Source organism: Centropristis striata, chromosome 1, assembly GCF_030273125.1.
Source record: "Centropristis striata isolate RG_2023a ecotype Rhode Island chromosome 1, C.striata_1.0, whole genome shotgun sequence".
NCBI lineage: Eukaryota > Metazoa > Chordata > Actinopteri > Perciformes > Serranidae > Centropristis > Centropristis striata.
In genome coordinates, this window is record NC_081517.1 from 15,382,817 (window position 1) to 15,401,782 (window position 18,966).

Genomic DNA, 18,966 nt, shown 5'->3' on the forward strand with positions numbered 1-18,966 from the left:
TCTATTTCACATCATTAGTTGGACTTTTTGTGATTGTCATTGGACTATAATAACTTATACCTAGAAGTTGCTCATCAGGATAGAGTTATAATCTCACTGTTTTGAGAACTCTCCTCCTGCAGACTCCACCACCTGGCCAGTCAAGGTTTTTCTGATGTAAACATTTGAGTAAACACACAAGAAAAATAGGTGGAGAAGATGGCATCAGCTATGCATGGAGAAGCAAAACCATCTTTTCACCTACGTCATGTTACAACGTCAGAGGAGGAACAGAGGGAAGTGTGAAGAAAAAAACCCAGCTGCAGTCCCAGCTGCATGAATCTTCTCTCCCTGGCATCCTTTAGCCAATGTACAGGTGTGGGATAGTGGACTGGACAACCTCCATGCCTGCATCAGTTTTAACATAATGTATCAGGAACTGTGCTGTCTTTTGTTTCACTGAAACTTGGCTAAAACGTGCAATAGTAGATAGCACTAACCACGTGACTCTTTTCTATATCAATCTGACAGAATAGAGGAAAAAAGGCGGAGGTGTGAGCTTTATGGTTAATAATACACAAGTTTAAGTAGCCAACAGGACTTCATTTCACTGGAGTTTTACCTTGTATGATTGTTAGTTGTGACTAAACACAACTTTATCAAGATAACACATCCATTCACCAATCCATTTTTCTCTGCTTATCCGGGGCTGGGTCACAGGGGCAGCAGGCACGATTCTACACGTCTCTTCTCCCAGCAACAACTTCCAGCTTCGCCTGATGGACCTTGAGGTGTTCCCAGACCAGGAGAAACCCAAAATACCTCCAGTGCGTTCTGGGTCGACCCCGTAGCCTCTTACCAGTTAGACCACCCGAACCACTTCAGCTGGCTCCTTTCAACATTAAGGAGCAGCAGCTCTACTCCGAGCTCCCTCCGGATGTCTGAGCTCCTCACCCTATCTCTAAGACTGAGCCCAGCCACCCTACAGGGAACCTCATTTCGTCCACTTTCGCCGCACCAAACCGCCTGTCCATCTCACGCTGCAGTCTACCCTCGCTCTTGAGCAAGACCCCGAGATACTTGAACTCCTTCGCTTGGGTCAGCAGCTCACTCCCCACCCAGGTTCATCGATTCCTGGCCTCAGACTTGAAACATGATATAACTAAAATACAAAATCTCTTAAAATTATATTTTGTATATTCACAGGGTATCTCTGCAAGAAAGGGTCACCAAAATAATGCAAGACTCAGATGATATTGCAGTCTAGTAGAGCTAGCTCACAAATTCCCAATTAATCAAAAGTCCAAAACCAGCATACACATGCAGTAAAAGTAGGGCTGTAACAACCCCTTGAGATTAGGTGTCCCTAGAGATAATCCAGCTCTTCATAGAAACCTCGGGAGGTGGAGATCCAAAACCTGGGCATGTAAAAGCCAAAATATAAGTATGGTTACAAGTAGAGAAAAATGTGGAAAATGTCTTTTTCAGTGTGTGTGTGATTTAGATGAGCTCATTTTTAAATTAAGTTATCCATTAACATGCAGAGTTCAAATGACCCAGGCACACAGTGGTAGAAATCCTCTCCCTATTAATAATGACCTCCAAGTCATTACATACAGTATGTGATGGAATTCAGTCAAGCGTTGCAGCGACATAACTGCGTCATAAGAGGACTGAGGAAGCTGTGGAGTCAGTGGAGTGCTGCTGCATCGGTATTGAGATAAGAGAGGTACAGAGGTGGTGGTCTGGGTGGTCGAAAAGCTACTGACTTCCCTGTCTCTTGGCCTGCCAGTGTGTTTCTCTTGGTTTCCCTGTCCACACACACACAAGCCTCAAAACGCACAAGAGCAAATCAATACCTCTCAAGCTGACCAGCAATGACGTCAGCTGCACAGTTGGATCTCCCCCTCTCTCTCCGTGTGTGTGCGCGTGTGTTAGAGCCTGTCTCCCTGGCCCTTCGCACGGGCGCGCACTTTTGAGGCGTGTTGCTACGTGCCCAGATTGGAAAGTAGCCGCGCGCCGCTGCATGAGGAGGCAATAACTTGCACAAGTGATGGAGGGAGATAGAGACCAGTGAGTGGCTCCCCACTTTCCCCCCGGAACTCTACACGAGGTCTGAGACTAAACATGATATAATTACCACATCTGGAGACATTAAGACACTAAGTGTGCCAGTGTGGAGTCAGAGCTGTAGCTGAGTAACATTTCTGAAGAATTTCACAGTAAAAGTAACAATTAAGCACACAATATAGGCCTGAACATGACAGGAATAGACCATTATGATGATGTGAATGGAGATAAAAATAGCACAATTAACACAAGGTCGCCAGAAACTCTCCACTGAGAATCACAGCTGCGTGAAGTCCCGGTGGGAATATTACTGTGATATTTAAATGGGGCCTGCTTTGGCATTTTAATGATGCACACCCGACATTTTAAAAATACTGCTCACTGCCACCAAGATTAAAAAATTAATAAATAAAGCATTTTTTATTTTATTTTTTCCCTTTCGGTATGTCCTGCAGGTTTGTGTCACTCATATGAAATCAGGAGCGGCTGTTGCCCCGATTCAACATCACCCCTCTGTCGGACAGAGCCACCTCCTCTCCCTCTCCAACTCTCTCTCTCTCTCTTCCATCAGCCCGCCTCTGTCTCTCATCCCTCCTCTTGCGTACTCTCTCTCCCTTTCTCTCTCTCTCTCTCTCTGCTGGAACGCACGGACCTCCGCCGCTGTCCAGGGATAATACTCTCGCTTTCCCCGTTTGTGCCGCTGCAGAACGGACCGTAAAGCTGCATGCTGCCTCTTCCTCTCCGCCAGACCGAGACCACTGATCAAGGTAAGACGAGTCAAACATCGCCCTGCTGGGTAAAAGCTGGGGCTTATAGGTGTCAATGTTGGGGTGGCTTTCTGCACTTGTGGGATCGCTGGGATGCGCACTGGAGACCCACGCATGCTGCCACGTTGAGAGGCTGTGCTCCGTGGATCTGAAGGAGATCTGTTGGAGCGTCTAATGTGCGTATGTGGCCAATATGCACCTGCTCTTGCACGGAGTTAGGCGATCTGTCCCGGATCAGCAGACACTTATGAGATAGAAGCAGAGGAGAGAAGAGAAAAAGACGAGAAGAAGAAAACATTGAGAAAAGAAAGAGAGGAAGAATTGTGGAAAGATTTGGGCAAATTGTTGCAGGTGTGACCTATTGACAGTAGTGTGATCCATCCTCAATAGATGGCAAAGGGGCAGTTTTGTGCAGGACAGCTGCTGGGATGATCAGGGGGACCCTGCTGCCGGCGGATCCCGAGCTGATGCGTTCAGAGCGGGGAGGTGTTGCTGGAATTGCTCGGTGCCAAACACGAAGGAGGCAGCTGCTACATGTGTGTGCGCAGCGTCGATCTCTGCATGGGCGCGTGCGTTTGTGCGCTTGTGTGTGTGTGTGTGTGTGTGTGTGTGTGTGTAGTCACTGCCATCATCATAGAAGCAGCGTGTGTGCCTGCTGGTGAGAGATGGAGAGTGTGCAGCAGCGATCGCTGTAAAAAAAAAAAAAAAAAGAAAAAAATGAGAAGGAAGCGTGCGCATGTTGAGCGCGCGCGCACACGAGCGCCAGTGCTCGAGTTATCAATTTCCATATCAAAGTGGTTGTTTCGATAGATTTTTCATTAATAAGGTAGGAGGAGAGGGACGGAGGCTGTTTGGTCCCTTTCAACCCCGAAATGCAAACCTCCGTGTGCGCGTTTGGAGACGGTGAGAGAATAGAAAGACATGAGAGAGACATGGAGAGGGAGAAGGAGGGAAGATGAGAAAGCGAAGGGGGTGAGGTGAGGGGGTGAGATGAGAGAGGGAGAGATGGCGTCCTACACCAGCGCTTTTTTCTGCCAGTCGTTTGATTTATCGCCTCTCCAATGCGCACTGACGCACAAAGCTCCGGGTCCCCCGCTCTTACTCGCTGTCATCTCTCCGACTGATCAGGATTATCTCGGACTGACGGTCGTCGACCCATCTGGCCACCGGGAACACACCCTCCCTGAGAAGGGCGACCCCGTCACAACCCTCCTCCTCCGCCCCTGTTATTACCGGGCGGCCCCACAGACTAAACACACGTTAACATATGACGGATGATTGCCGCCGTGAAAGCAATCATGACTGATGTAATGTGACAAGCGAGCCAATGGACATCCAGCGGTGATTCGTGTGGATTCCAATGAGATTTCCTCTCTACCTCCCAGTCGCTCCGCAACTTGGATAAATTCGTTTATGCATCTCATTGTGATGGCGCGTGAGTGCGTGACTCATTTGGCCGTGCAGTGCAGTGCCGTGCCGGGAGAGTGGAGGCCAGGGCAGCGCTGCAGGCTGTTGACAGGAGAGCCAAGTTTTACAGGGCTCATGTGAAATGTTAGGACAGGACCGAGTGTAAACATACACTGAGCCTCATCGTCATCTTACTCAACAACACTGACACCCACTGTTTCATTATCACCTTCCTCTTTATCATCCTGTTATCATTTCCATTATCACAAACATCACCATCTTCAGCATTTCCCACATTATTATTACATGTTTTTAATCGCCTGTCTTACTGTTATCCCTTTAATCACTGACATCACCACCAGTCTTCATCTTTGCTGTCATTATCATCAAATTAATCTCTATCAACCATGGAGTCCTCCAAACCATATGACCCTCAATTATGACATGCGTTTTTAAAATTAGTGCCCTTTCCTAAATGCACGTAACTGCCAAAACTGAGGTAGTGCAACACACAGAAGTTACTTTACTTCAAATAACATTGTTTACTTTTGGTTACACACTGTACACTGATCCTGGTCTCTTGGGTCAAAGTCCTGTTTCGGTTTGACCCATCCAGCGCTCCTCCACCCACACACTGCAAGTGGACTTTGTCATTCTTTACACTCCATATAATTTCCCCCTTTTGTTTTTACACTCAGTAGCATCACTTCTGCCTTGGTGTCCATCATAATTATTGCGGCCACTAAAGAGGAGTCGCTAACTAACAAACAAGTCATGGAGACCTTTTTTGGGGGGAAATCAGTCTCCCATCAACCTAAATGTCAAAATTTCGACATGTATTTATTACAATCACAATGTTATTTTTCTTTAGCATCTGTTTTGTAACCATCATCATCATTATTACAATTTCTCAATGGTATTTTTCTCTTCCTCCTCCTCTTTCTACCCCTCCTTCTCATCATCACCACCACCAACATGATTTTATAAATATTAAAATCACCATTTAATTTATGACCATCACATCATAATCTAATCTTCCCCACCCCTACCTATACATCATCATCAACATTATTACTCTTGTTTTTGTTCAGCTTTCTCTCTTCCTCCTCATCTTCATTATTCATGGTGTTGTCTCATTAGCAAGGGCTGCAACAAATATTTTAATTTTATACTCTGTCTTTATACACTGATCATCATCATTATTATCATCAAGGAGTGGTTAGACCAAACACAAGGCCAGTTGTAGCCACTGTGAGTGCATATAAAGTAAATTCAAGGATATGAGTAGAGTAGATTTGCTTATTGTTTAGTGTGAACACACCGCTATACCTGCCTTCATCTACATCATATTTTTGTGCAAAACTTAGGTCAAAAGGGTTCTAGATAGATTCAAACTTGTGCGTATTTCAATGATCAACTCCTCTTCCCTGGCTTGGAAATACTACATAATATCAGCAAGCAGAGGATATTAATCCCCACATTCCCTTTCAGTCATAAATCTTCTGTGGGGGCAACATGTAAACAGGCATTAGACTGAAGTCGGACACAGATGTATAGGCTCACACACACAAAAAAATCCTCATAAATGGTAAATGGACTGTCCTTATATAGAGCTTTTCTATTCTTTGTGACCACTCAAAGCACTTTGCACTGCAGAAAGCACTCATTCACCCAGTCACACACACATTTATACCTAAACAGTGCCACCATCGGGCAGATGAACGCAGCATCGGGAACAATTTGGGGTTCAATATTTCGTCCAAGGATACTTCGAGGTATAAGCTACCATGGAAGATCAAACCACCGACCTTTCAATCAGTGGGCGACCGCTGTACCATCTGAGCCACAGCTGCCCCTACTTCTATCTTTGTGAGGACCATTCATCGATATAATGGATTCCCTAGACCCTTACCCTAACCTTAACCATCACAACTAAATACCCAAACCCAGTCCTTAGCTTCTACCCTCAACCTTTAAACCAAGTCCTAACCCTCAAACAGGCTCTTGAAGCAGTGAGGACCCAAGAAATGCCCTTGCTTCCCTAAAAATGTCCTCACTCTGTTGGTTTAAAACCATGTTCTGTTCCTCACTATGTTGGTAGAATTACATGGTTTGTTACCATGGTTTTAGGTTTGCTTATGCTCTTGCAGTATGTGTGTGTGCATGTGTGTAATGATAACATGTATCCTTTGTATAAAACAGTTTGTTTGAGAATGAATGCCACAGTCTGTTAACAAGATGTCAGATTTTATTCCTTTTTCAGAAATAGTGATTTAAATAAGTCTCAAAAGGATATAAATCAATATAAATGAAGGAATTCTTTGTGTGCATGAAAAGTAAATATAAGAAAATTATTTCATGTGAGGGTTTACATTATGTGTGTATGTGTGTGTGTATTGCTCCAAGAATGTGAGTCTTATCTTGACAGTGAAGCTACAATACAATGCTGAAGGGAATATGAACAGTGGATTGGATTAAGGGTCCCTGAGGGCCACACCCAATCCAATGAAAATGTGAGAAGGGCAGATCAGAGAAACGCAAATTATAAAGAGCGCTAGATAAGAAAGGAGGCTGAGAGGAAGAGGGGAGATGAGAAGAGGAAGTAGAGAGGGTAGGACAGTCAGGAGGGGAGAAAATGGAGGAAAGGGAGAGAACACAGAAGAACATATAACACTGTATCTGCAGGTCTCACAAATCCAAATTCAATAGTTAAGACCTTTAATGCAACTGAAAATGAAACAAAGCTGAACCAGTGTTCCAATAAATATCGCTAATGAGAGTTCAGAGACTGGAAATTGACGGTTTAAGAAAAAAGACATAGGGGAAATTAATTTTTAAGGCACAGAGTCCAATTATGTGTATTTAGAGGAATAAAGAGGAAACGAATTATGGAATTTGCGAACATTTTGGGGCTGCGGTTGCCTACAACAAGCTTTAAAACTGTGAAGTCCACAAGGACAGCGATGGAGAGTTTAATCAGTGATTGTGCACTGTTGTTCAGGTTTCTAATATCAGTCAGTTTTATTAAATTAAAAGATAAATTCTGGTGTAGTAACGAGATTTCTTTTTGCTGTTGTTGCACTTTTCCCATAGGTTCAGTGCAACACTTTAAAGCCCCGTACGGCAAACTATGATCACACACATTTCTGCTTCCACAGCAGGGATACTCATAAAAACTCTTGCTATCAAACTCTGGCTTTAGCAGCAAACTGTTAATCAACATGAGCAGTCGTGCAGTTAGTTATAGAAATGCTTATGATCCGTATTTGTAGCTCCTGCATAATAGGCACAATAGTTTATAGTTTCGTTCCTTTTCTACATCTCTGTCCTTGCAGATAACAGCCTCATTTTCATTTAACCACCTTCCTTTGTCTCGATATCAGGGGGGTAATGAAATCGGTTGCTGTATTTAGCTACTGTTAATCTAAGCTTTAAGACTTTAAGCTGTTGTGCTCCACCAGCAAACCGCTGCAAGACTTTATAACTTTTATACATCACTGTAAAATACTCTTGACGCCTCACAAAGGTAATTCACCACAAATTTATGTGGAGCTCTTGGGTAATGCTGACCTTAAATAACAACCATAGTTATGATGGACAGCATGTGAGCTTTAGACCTCTAAATGTTCTGCTTACATTAGCAGCTTGTCTGACAGTGTAAGCCACAGAAGACCTTCAAGATAGAAACTCTGTCTCACAGAAAAAAATACAATGATTAATAGTATTTCTTAAAGGTCAGTGGATGACTAAACTTAATTGGTTTGCAGACATTTGGAATAACCTTAGAACTTGTAAGCCACCATCATACAGAGGCAACAAACATCTCAGCAGCCCATATTAGCACGAGAACAGATGAGTTGCCTTCAGCAAGCTGCTATCGCTAATCAGGACAAACGTCGAAGGACTAATCAATATTGATTTCTCCCAATACCTCCAACCAAGCTGCATTCTCTGACCAGGACAAAAATAGATTTGGACTCAGGCAATGACATTTCTCTCTAAAAGCAATGAGAGAGTGTAATTTCAGTGGGAAAGGTGCAACCTTGCAATGAGTTACTGGTTGTGTATCCATTCAGATTTGTCCAGATAGCTGTAAGACAGGTAAATCTTTTCTTTCAAATGATACTAGAGGCAGTAGCAAAATCAGTCTAAAATTAGTCTTTATTCTGTCCGTGGTTTCAGAAGTCTTCTTTTTCCTGTCAATGTCATAAGATCTGCAGTTACAGCAAAAAGAGGTGCAAGACTGGCACCTCTTGAATCGAGTGTGACATTGTGATCTGAAGATCTCTGCAGTGCTAGCTATGCTGCTAGTACTTATTTATAACATGTGAGGATACATCCTCCCTCTCAAAAATCACTATAATGGCACTTAGAGTGAGAAGACCTCTGCCAAGGCCATGACCTAACTCACAATGTTAACGAAAGCTAAAACATTATTTGTGTATCCGTCCTGTGTTTCAGATTCAATCCAAAATGTAATTCTGTGTTCTTCCTTGGCCCCCCTGTTCCCTCAACATGTTGTCATTCCCAACACGCCTCATACAGTCACTTAGTGAGGACCAATTTGGTATCACTATGACACTCTTCATGGTTAATGTTGTGAATTCAAATCACTTGGTTGTTATTAGGCAATTTAGGAAAAGATCGTGGTTTGCTAAGTTAAGAAATCAACACGACGTGGTTTCACAGTGGTCTCCTGAGTGAAAGGGTCATGTGCTTGTTTGATCCATCCATCCACCCCATCCCCACGCGTCCTTTCTTGCTCTTTATACTATGTCACCTGAATTCTGGAGAACTTTCCTTGATAATCAGTTACATTGAAGTTACTTGAAAAGTCCCGTGCATCGGGACTCCCGTGTCGGTATTATATGCCGAGTCCCCAGTCGATGACTTATATTTTTATTCTTATTTGAAAGAAAATATATCTTTATCTTTTAAGTGGTTGGTTAACAAAACGACCTGCCTGAGCTGCAGAAACACGCTGACCTTGGAGAGGAATATGTGGAAATAGAAATTTGATTGAGAGATGGAAAAGATGATGACTGAAAATGAATGATAATAGGATCAAATTATATTTTCTCATTGAGTGCAAACATCTGCTTTTGCTTTGCCATTTTCTACTTTCCTGTCCCTCTTTGTGTGTGTGTGTGTGTGTGTGTGTGTGTGTGTGTGTGTGTGTGTGTGTGTGTGCATGGCTGTGCATGTTTGAAAGCCAATCTGTATATCTGTGAAGTGACAGGTTTGCACCATGTGATTCTATCTGTATATGTGGTAGTTTATGTTTTTCAGCTTCTGCCTTCCTCGTTTTCAGTCCTCTCTTCTGTCTCCCTTAACACAAATATGAGAGGGACAGAGAGAAAGATGGAGGGTGGTGGGGGAGACAGATGCTTTCCAAGGTTAACTCTGCTGTTTGTCTGCAACAATAACGCCAGCAACAGGGAGGAAAAATCTTATCGCTGCCCCAAATGTTTTTTTCCCCATTGTGAAATGCCAGACTGTGGCTGGTGGCGATAACTTAGTTAAGAAAAACACCACTTGGCTGCGTTTTTTAGATGAATGCAAAGAGGAGAAGAGGGGAGATAGGGAAGTGAGGAAGAGGGATGGCCTTAGGGAAAGAAAGAAAGAGTTTCAGTCTTGCAGAATTGTTATAGTGTGCTGCCGCTATTCAGAAATGGCTGCATGCCTTTCTCCAGATATACAGCATTATACAGAATCACAACAATAACCAATGGCTGACTCAGAAAAGATGTTTTCATACTGGAAGCAGTGAAGGTTGAAAGTCATTAGTGGATATGGGACAGGTCAGAAGCTCACTTACAGTCACAGTGATGGTCAGGAGAAATGTTAGAGGTTACAAAAGAAGGAATGCGAATGGAGCTTATCAGTTTGAATCCCCAAAGTGGAAAATCCTGAAAGGGTTTGTCGAAAGAAAAAAAAAAAAACTCCACTCTTATCATTTCCCTCCACATTTATGACTGTGGTGCCACCAAGCAATGCACTTCACTATCAAATGGGGTTATTTGTGGCTGTGCTGCAATTCTGCCATAAATTAATATGCATTGCTTCATAATTATGCTGGAGGGGGTTCATGATGATCATTAAAACTTTACTGTACAGGAATAAAAAATAAAAAAAACACAGAAGTCCTCTTAACCTACTTTCCTGATAATTTGTTCACTTTAGTGATCAAGGAAAATAGTTGAGAGGCATGACAAATAGCAAAGAAACGTTTACATTTTGAAAACTCACTTACTCTGATATCAGTAAACTGTATGCTCCGCCACAATTTGTAGAATGTGCTGTCACGATTGATGTTTTTTGTTGATTTTCTTGCAGTTAAAGAATCTTAACAATAAGTACATTTGGGAAATTGTATTACAACATGTCTTAGGTATTTATAGCAGTATTTATAGCAGTATTTTTGTTGTTTTTGTATCTCAGGAATCTGTAGGCATGTGCGTCAGGATATGTGTCAGAAAGCGAAATTACACTGCAAAGTTAGGCTATTTTTCAATGTATCATGGTGATTTTCAAAGCGCTCATGTGACCTCTGACGTCATGCTCTCAATGAAAATAGGCTCTCTGGGTTCCCACAAGTCTCCTCTTTACATACATAATTTATCAAAGTTTGATAAAATGCTGCAGTTGTTGTCGTCCATACACGTTTGATATCAGTTAAGTTCAGTTTGACTGAGTACTTTATTGGTCAGTCTGTGGGTTTGACTCTCAATGTGGAGAAATAAATAGACTGAGAATTTTTGATTGAATTTAATTTTGTGGAAACAAAATGCAGTAAAACAGTTGAATCGCAATATATTCTATCGCAATACTCACCATATCGCAAAATGCTTGAAATCGCAATAATATGGTATCATGACTCAAGTATCGGGATAAAATCGTATCGTGGGGCCTCTGGTGATTCCCACCTCTAGTCAAAGTCCAGGGCTTGTTTGACTCACCCAACCTAAACGGACCTAAGCACTCTTCATATTACATTGGTTACACATAGCATAGAATATTGCTGAGGATGAGTTTACAATGCTAAAGGGTGCCTTGTGCATGGGGATCAGACACCAAGGCCCATGACAAAGCGTCGGTATCTGTCGAGCTGGCAGTGAGCTGGGAAAGTATATTAAAGCTGTCTCCCAACAGGCTGCAGAATAAGCAAAATTGGGGTTTAAACCAAAGCAGTTAATGGACTATTATTTTCCATTAAGGAACAAGTGAATTGATTAAGAGATGATTAAGGCATATTCTGAGGATGCACAAATGTAAGTGGCTTTTATTTAAATTAGGCAGGACACTCCTGCAGCTCCACTTCGAGATCTCTAGAGATGGGCTTACTCTTATAGTCAAATATTGGGCATTACAGTTCAGTGTAGAGATGGACCAGAAATATTCAATGTTTTTTATTCTCTGTGTGTTATACTGTATTGCCTACAGAAAGACTGGAAGTTTCTGCTGTGAATTCCACTCCGGGTACAAACTTGTTTATGGCGATGGCAGCTGAATCCATCGGGAGTTGATGATGTGTTGAATAAAGTAGTTGTTTGGCTTCCGGACTCTCACTCTTTCTTAGGCACGCACATAAACACACATACACCTTCTTTGTGCTCTGTCATTTTCCAGTAATGCTGTTTTGTACAGTTTATTTTGTTGCCTGAAACTTCGTAATCTTTTGCCATGTTGCCTTGGGCGCTGATAGAAAAAAAAAATAGAGGAAAAACGTTGAAGTGAAAAATGGATAAAAATGCAAATCACAGTGGAGTTATAAAGTGGAAGGACCTGCATTTAGAGCTGAAGGAATGAAATTTGGCCGAAAGAAACTGCTTCTGATTTAGTCTTTGCATCCAAATCCCTGTTTTTAATGCCTTGTTTGTCCTCTTTTTGTCTTGGATTTTAAAATGCACAAAAGGAGTCCCCCTCTTTCTGGAATTACCCAGCATCTGTCCTGCATTAGTACTTTGTTCAGTGTTATACAATTTTGCAACAAGGAGCATTCGTGTCTTAGGCAGTTCCTCGTAACTTCTGAGAGCTGGAAAGACAGCAAAACTGGATTTTGACTGATAATTCCTCTCGGGAACAATGTCAAAGGAGCTGCTGAAAAGTTCAGCAAGAGTGCAGTGAAAAATGGGAAAATGCTTAAAAAAAGCAATGTTCTATATTGCTTCTTAGAATGCCCAAATCCTCTTTGCATGAAGTTTAGAAATCAAAATATTCTGAGCTCATCTGAGGTGGAAGAAAGCATTCTCTGCCAAACATATGCCACTTTTTCCCCATCTCTATGATTATCCTTGTTTTCTAAAACTAAATATGTAAAAGACAAAATTAGATAGAGTAACACAGTAGCAGAGGTAGAGCTCATGATTTCATACTTGTTACGGCTTCAACAATATCCAATTTGTAGAGAAGTACAGACTCAGACGCATTTTGCTGCACCTTTGCCACAAATTTGACAAAGTACCTTCAGCAGAAATGTTGTCTCTCTCGACCAGCTAGTTAGCAGACAAGTTGTCATTTCTGCTGCCTGATAAAAGAACAAAACTGGATTTTCCCCAAACAATTCTTTTTGAAGCTGCAGCCAAAGCACAAAGCACAAAGCAAGCAGCAAAAAGTGGGACTTTTATAAAAGTTACACAGAACAAAGCATTTCTTTAGAGAAATGCTTTGCCCAATGAGTCCCTAAATTCTCACTGAGAACTGCACATGCCACAAAAACTCCAAAACTTCCACTGAAAGCATCATGAATCACTGTCGACCAAGCGCAGAAGATCAAGTTCCTTTTTCCTTTTATCTCCCTGTTCTTCCACCTTTATTCCTGTGTTCGGATAAACTCAGCGGGGAGCAGCTTGGGTCTTTAAATATGTAGAGGACAACTCTCAGTGCTTCTTTGGTGCTACTGCTTGCTTGAAAGTGTGCTTTTCCACACCTGAGATCTTAAAAAATTCAAGTGGAAGTCGTGCATTAGTGTGCGTCATAGACTAAAGGTCAGTGTTTATTGAATGTCTCAGACTTTGAAGTGATGATGTACTGTGGAGTGGCTCTAGCTGTCACAATGCAGCAAATGTGATGCTCTAACAGAGTCTCACCAGCAATTTAAATTTGTTCTAGTACTCTCGTGAGAGCTGCTCCACCTCTGACCTTTGGCCACGTCTCTTTCACATTTCTCTATTCTCAAAAAGCATGAACTTCTAACCTCTACAGTCCTGTGTGGTTGAATGGGTGGATAAGATAATACAATAATGAAATTATTAGTCATGCTTGTAGGTGGCTAATGATTCTTAATCACTTCAAAACAGTGTGTGGGTTCATCACCAGAGACTCGGGCATGGAATCATTTATAGAGCTACAAAACCAGTACCGATACCAGTCCCCTTGAAGGACATAACCATACCAATAGAATACTTCATTCATCTGCTTCATTCAATACCCATAACGTGCATATAAGCATTCAATCGCATATAATGCCACCAGCACTCTTCCCCATCCAAATCATTTTTATACGAATTGCACGCTGAACTTCCAGCTCCATCAGATATGCACTCAACTTCACCGCATCACAGACTGCATAGGTGGTAGCTGCTGCGGTAGTGGGCCAATCACATGCTGCATTAGTTCCAAGAACACTTGCTGTGATTGAGTGTGAGCAAAAATTACAAATACTCCATTTTCAATGGATTGATTGTGGGTATGGTTTAAATTTTTGATAATGCTCCGTATAGGGTCATTTTGGTATTGTGTACCAATACCCAGCCCTAACACGGGTTTCTCTTAAAATGTTTCTATTTAAAGTCAGCGTAAATCAGTGCACAGTGAAGGTTGGGGTGGATGGATTGCTCAAACAAACACTGCCTGACTGCAGAATTGAGAATGCAGTTTAGTTATTCAGGAAGTATTTTGTCAAATACCTATGAAGACTGAATGTAAAACACATGGAATACACCGAGGCACCATTTACACATGGTATTAACATGTGATCTGTATCTTGATGCATTAGCTGCATAATATCTTTTTTTTTTTTTACAATAACTGTGGGTATAAAAAAGTGATCTTATTATCATTCATCATTGTGATCAGATCTTAAGATGGAAACTATTAAGACAGGGCTGGGGGACTTGTCGATACACAAGACGCAACTGTGATTAGGGTTGCAAAGTGGTGGAAAATTTCCGGAAAATTTCCAGAAAACTGTCCATGGGAAGTTAAGATGGGGAATTTTGGAATTATTCCAATCTTAATATTCCAATTTATGGGAATTAACTGGAAATTTGGGGTAATTTAAACTGTATCATACCCCAAACATAAACAGTTTCTTTTGTTTTAAGCGGACATCAATGCAAAATAATACTATTAAAAACATTACATTTCAATAGATTTATTTGTAAGTAGAACTTTATCAAGTTTTGAACAACAAACACATGAATGTTGAGTTAAACATTTCCCGTTTATTCACATAAATTCCTGTTAATTCCCATGGAAAGTTTCTGACTTTCCTGGAATTTTACAACCCTAACCCCGATTAAGCGAAATAATGCTACAAACTTATGGCCAAACTGCTGCTACTTATGTCAGGCTTGCTGAAGCTTACAACAGCTATTTTTCCTTTAGGCTTCTTCATATTGAGCTCTTATTTGCATTAAATCAAGTCTGTTTTAGTTAATTTTTTTACCGTTCCCAATCATATATTTTGTCCTTGTAGCATGAACTTTTATTTATTTTCTTCTCTTTTGGGGAAAGATGTTTTTAGAAACCCCTCAGGGTTTGTTATCTCACATTCACATGTTTTTTTCTGTTTATACTCTTTTCCACCTACTTAAAAAAAAAATCAATATTTTGAAAGTTCATAAAATCCAGCCTGTACGCATGTGACGGTACAACTTTTTCAATCAATAATTCAAGTTATCCTTTTGAAATAATGCATGGTAATTAGCCTTCCTCCTGCTTGAAAGGTTTGATAAAAGCTCTCTCTGCTCTTCAGTGTGAACAAATACATTTCATGTGCTGTTTATTTCTTTCATTCAGACAGATACTCGCCTACAGGCAGACCTGGGCAGATACAGTACTGGGTAATTACATTTTGAATAGCTGAAGAACACGAGGCATACTTTATTTATCTGATCTTAGTATGGCTCACTGGATGTTTTACAGAGAAAAACAATTCCCACTTTACACACAACAGCTAGCAGAGAGTGAAACATGATTTGCCTTTACTTGAACTATCTGATCTTAGTTTACAGTGATTGAATGATTCACATGAAAATACCAAATTCCATTTAGACTGTAAAACTGGAGGATGATGAAGTCTGATTAGTTTCCACACGTTTACTTTTAATATCAACCCTTACAGTTTCCTTTTGTGGCATTTTTACTTAATTTGTGCTGATTGGGTTTAAAGGTGTTCCAATTCTTGGTAACAGTCACAAAAGACAGTAATCTCTGCACACACAAGTACTTCTGCTTGAAGAAGAATTTTGCCTTGACGTTCATCTTGACTTCATTCCCATTTCAATCAGTTTTTCTCCTCTTCTGTCACAGTGTTAGAACGAAGTGAGCAGAAAGGTCCGGCTACGGTAGACTAACCTTATCTTGCAAATGAAGTGTCTACCACTGTTCAGCCCTGTGTGAAGATAACTCAGGAACCATTTCCTTTGCTGCTCCTCACTCTAATTCAGACAGATACTATTAAGCCTGCAGGGAGACCTGGAAAAGATTGTAACTAATTACCTGTCGAACACTTCAAAAATCAAAAGGAGCGTGTTATCATTCTCATATCTACTACACTGTCTGCATTTGAAGCTATTTATGTGTCTGGTGATAAATGGATCATGACTATCTTAGGCATTTGACTTGAGATGGGAAGCACGTGAGAAGTCTTGTGTGTAATGGCATACAAGATGGAAGCCTAAAGGAGTTGTTTTATCATACCGCATTGCATTTACATTGTGTTGTCTACTGTGATCTCAATTTAGTTTGTCCTGGTCTGCATTTGATTTTTTTTTTTTTTTGCTGCAACAGTGGCCCAATTTCCCAACAGGGATCATTAAACTTTTATTTCATCAAATCTAAGAACCATGTAAGCTCGAATTGGACATTTTCTGGGAAGCCACTGAACTTGTTGTGGTATATTCTATCCAAATTATTTAGGGTGTTGATGTCTTGCCAAGTAATGAATAGACACATGCTGTTCCACTGCTGCCCGAGGCCTCAGACACCCTGTGCTCCCATACCAAGACTGGATCCTGTGTCACATTCGAGACAAGATGTTTTACTGATGAAATTCCTAACAGCTCTGAGTCTCATGATTTTTGTCAATAGGGCTGCAATTTTTATTTTCAAAGTTGGAAAATTCCATTGGAATTAACGGGAATTTATTAGCCTGGGTATACCCAGACTGCCTTGCGCGCTCAAATTTAATTTCGAACCTCCAGACGGTCTGGCAACCAAGCCAGTTTCGTAGCCCTGTTTTAGGGATCCAATCACAGAGCGGGGAGGGACGGTGAGACGATGACGCGTACTACTCGGCACTTGGAAGCTTTCCGGATCCAACATGGCTGCTGCAGATGCGAAAGCTGCAGCTGCAGATGGTGTTTTAAATAGTTTAGAGCGAAAGTTGAAAGGCGAAAGGTCTCTCAGCGGCTCCGCTGAGATCACCGGCGTTATGGTAGCGGGGCTATTAGCCGCTAATAGCTATTAGCGGCTAATAGCTATTAGCGTCGCTAGCGGCTAGTAGCCCTGCTACCGCAGACAGCGGAGCCACCGAGAGGCCCGCAGCAGCTTGTTTATTGCCCATAAAATCAGTGGATGTGTGTGGCAGAATGACATGAGGGGGAATAAAGCGTGAAAATAAATAATCTTGCAGAAAGCGAGAACTGGAGAAGCAAAGCAGCAAACAACACTCTCACAGACACACAAACATCCATCTCTGTTGCTCTACTACGTCATCTGGTATAACTGATCTGATTGGCTAAGAGCTACCTACAGACGCTTTGATAGACATTCTAAGCGTCCAATAAACGGCTCCGGAGGATCGTAAACCACACCTCCTCTACGGAGAAACCCATTGCTCGTTGCCAGACTAGCCCTCATTTGAGAATAGTCTGGTGTTAGCCAGGCTAGGAATTTATGTGAATAAACAAGGAATTTACAAAATTGAAGTTTGGCCCTTAACAGGGAACTTAAGTATAGTTGGGAAAAATATATTTTAGCATAATCTTGACTAAAATAACCAAAGTTCATGCAAGTACACTTGAATATCTGCTATTCCTCAATCACATGCACACAGCACACTGCTTACTGCAGGGCTGCTGAGACCACGCCCCCTTCATGAACTGTGCATTCCTTCATCACAATTAATTTACATGTTGATTGGGAACTTTTTTGTGGGTAAGGGGGGATTTAAGTTACATTTTGAATGGGTGATGTTGGGTGGTATGAGTTATATTTAACTCAACATTCATGTTTTTGCTCAATAAAATAATTAAAACTTGTTCTACCTGTTCTACTATGTCATATTTTTTGATTTTGAATATTTCCAAAATTGCCCAGCTTAACTTCCAACTGAAAGTTTTTGGAAATTTACCCAAAATTGTCCACCCCTTGGCAACCCTAATTGTCAATCATTGGACAGTATCATAAACTGTAAACCGGAAGTCAATGCAAGTCTTCACAATACTGTTTTGTATCTTTGTGAGTTAAATGTTCTTAATAGTGACCAAAGGAAAAAGAGTGGTTATAGCAAAAGTGAAAGGCAATAATATATGAATATGCATGTTGTTCAGATCTGTACCAATCTGAGGGGCTTAATCCGGAGTTTGTTAACACTGCTAACTTCGCTCCTACTACAGTATTTCAGACAAAGGTTGAATACAGAACTACAGAATTATTGCACTGCAGGGCAATCCTTGTCAAAATCAAAAATTGGCTTATTGACTAGAGGCTAAATGGACTAACCATTACCTCTGTTGAGAGGATTAAAGCTTGAGACTTATAGGGAGAAAGGACATTGCTGAATATATTATACAACACCACACTTGTTTGATGCAGTTTATCAAGGGGGCCCAGGGCAACCTGTTACAGCCAATTTCTCAGCTGAGTCACTGCCAACTGTGATTCAAGCAAAGCTGATGTGCAAAACTGCCGCATTATTATAAGCCACACAGTACGAGGTATTGTGTATTGTGGTTGAATAAATAAAAAATCCATTGATATCCGCCTTTGCGTCTGATGTGCTGTTGCGTCATTCTTGTATTGTCCATGCATGATTTATGCAAACAATGTGTTGTTGTGATTTGATTATCTAGCCTTACCCTCTGTTTGTGTTCATCCATTGCTTTTAAGCATATATTGTGTATTAAACCAAACACATTGTCTTTGAACACTTACCCACTTTTTTGATTGCACAGTTAAAAAGAATCTTTACAGAGGCCTTTTATTGGAGCACATCAATCAAGCATTGCTTAAGTGTCCGAAACTCAATTGGAGTGGTGTCTTTCATTTATTTTTGGAAGTACAGCGTGAGCATTTTTAAGCATTTTTTCTCTTTTAAATGTCCTAGATGTCAACAGCAAATGTCAAGTCGGTGTCAAAATCTAAGTGCAGAGGGCTTTTCTCTACAGCTGCCATTTTGCAGTGAGTTCAACCACCATACAGAAATATATCCAAGGTAGAAAGGTAGACAGAATGTCTGCAGTAACATTAGAGGCAATATGCTATGTTTGTGGTGAGAGGAAAGGCTGTGATTGTG

General features: G+C 41.3%; 1 protein-coding gene across 2 annotated transcripts in view; it reads left to right on the forward strand.

The window, feature by feature from the left end:
• Positions 1–2,675: 2,675 nt before the first annotated feature.
• elfn2a (extracellular leucine-rich repeat and fibronectin type III domain containing 2a) overlaps positions 2,676–18,966 on the forward strand; it is a 281,476-nt gene continuing 265,185 nt past the window's right edge. For both annotated transcript variants that reach the window (XM_059332413.1, XM_059332421.1), the window contains exon 1: positions 2,676–2,816. The gene's annotated coding sequence lies outside the window, so the exon portion shown is untranslated. The remainder of the gene's footprint in view (positions 2,817–18,966) is intronic.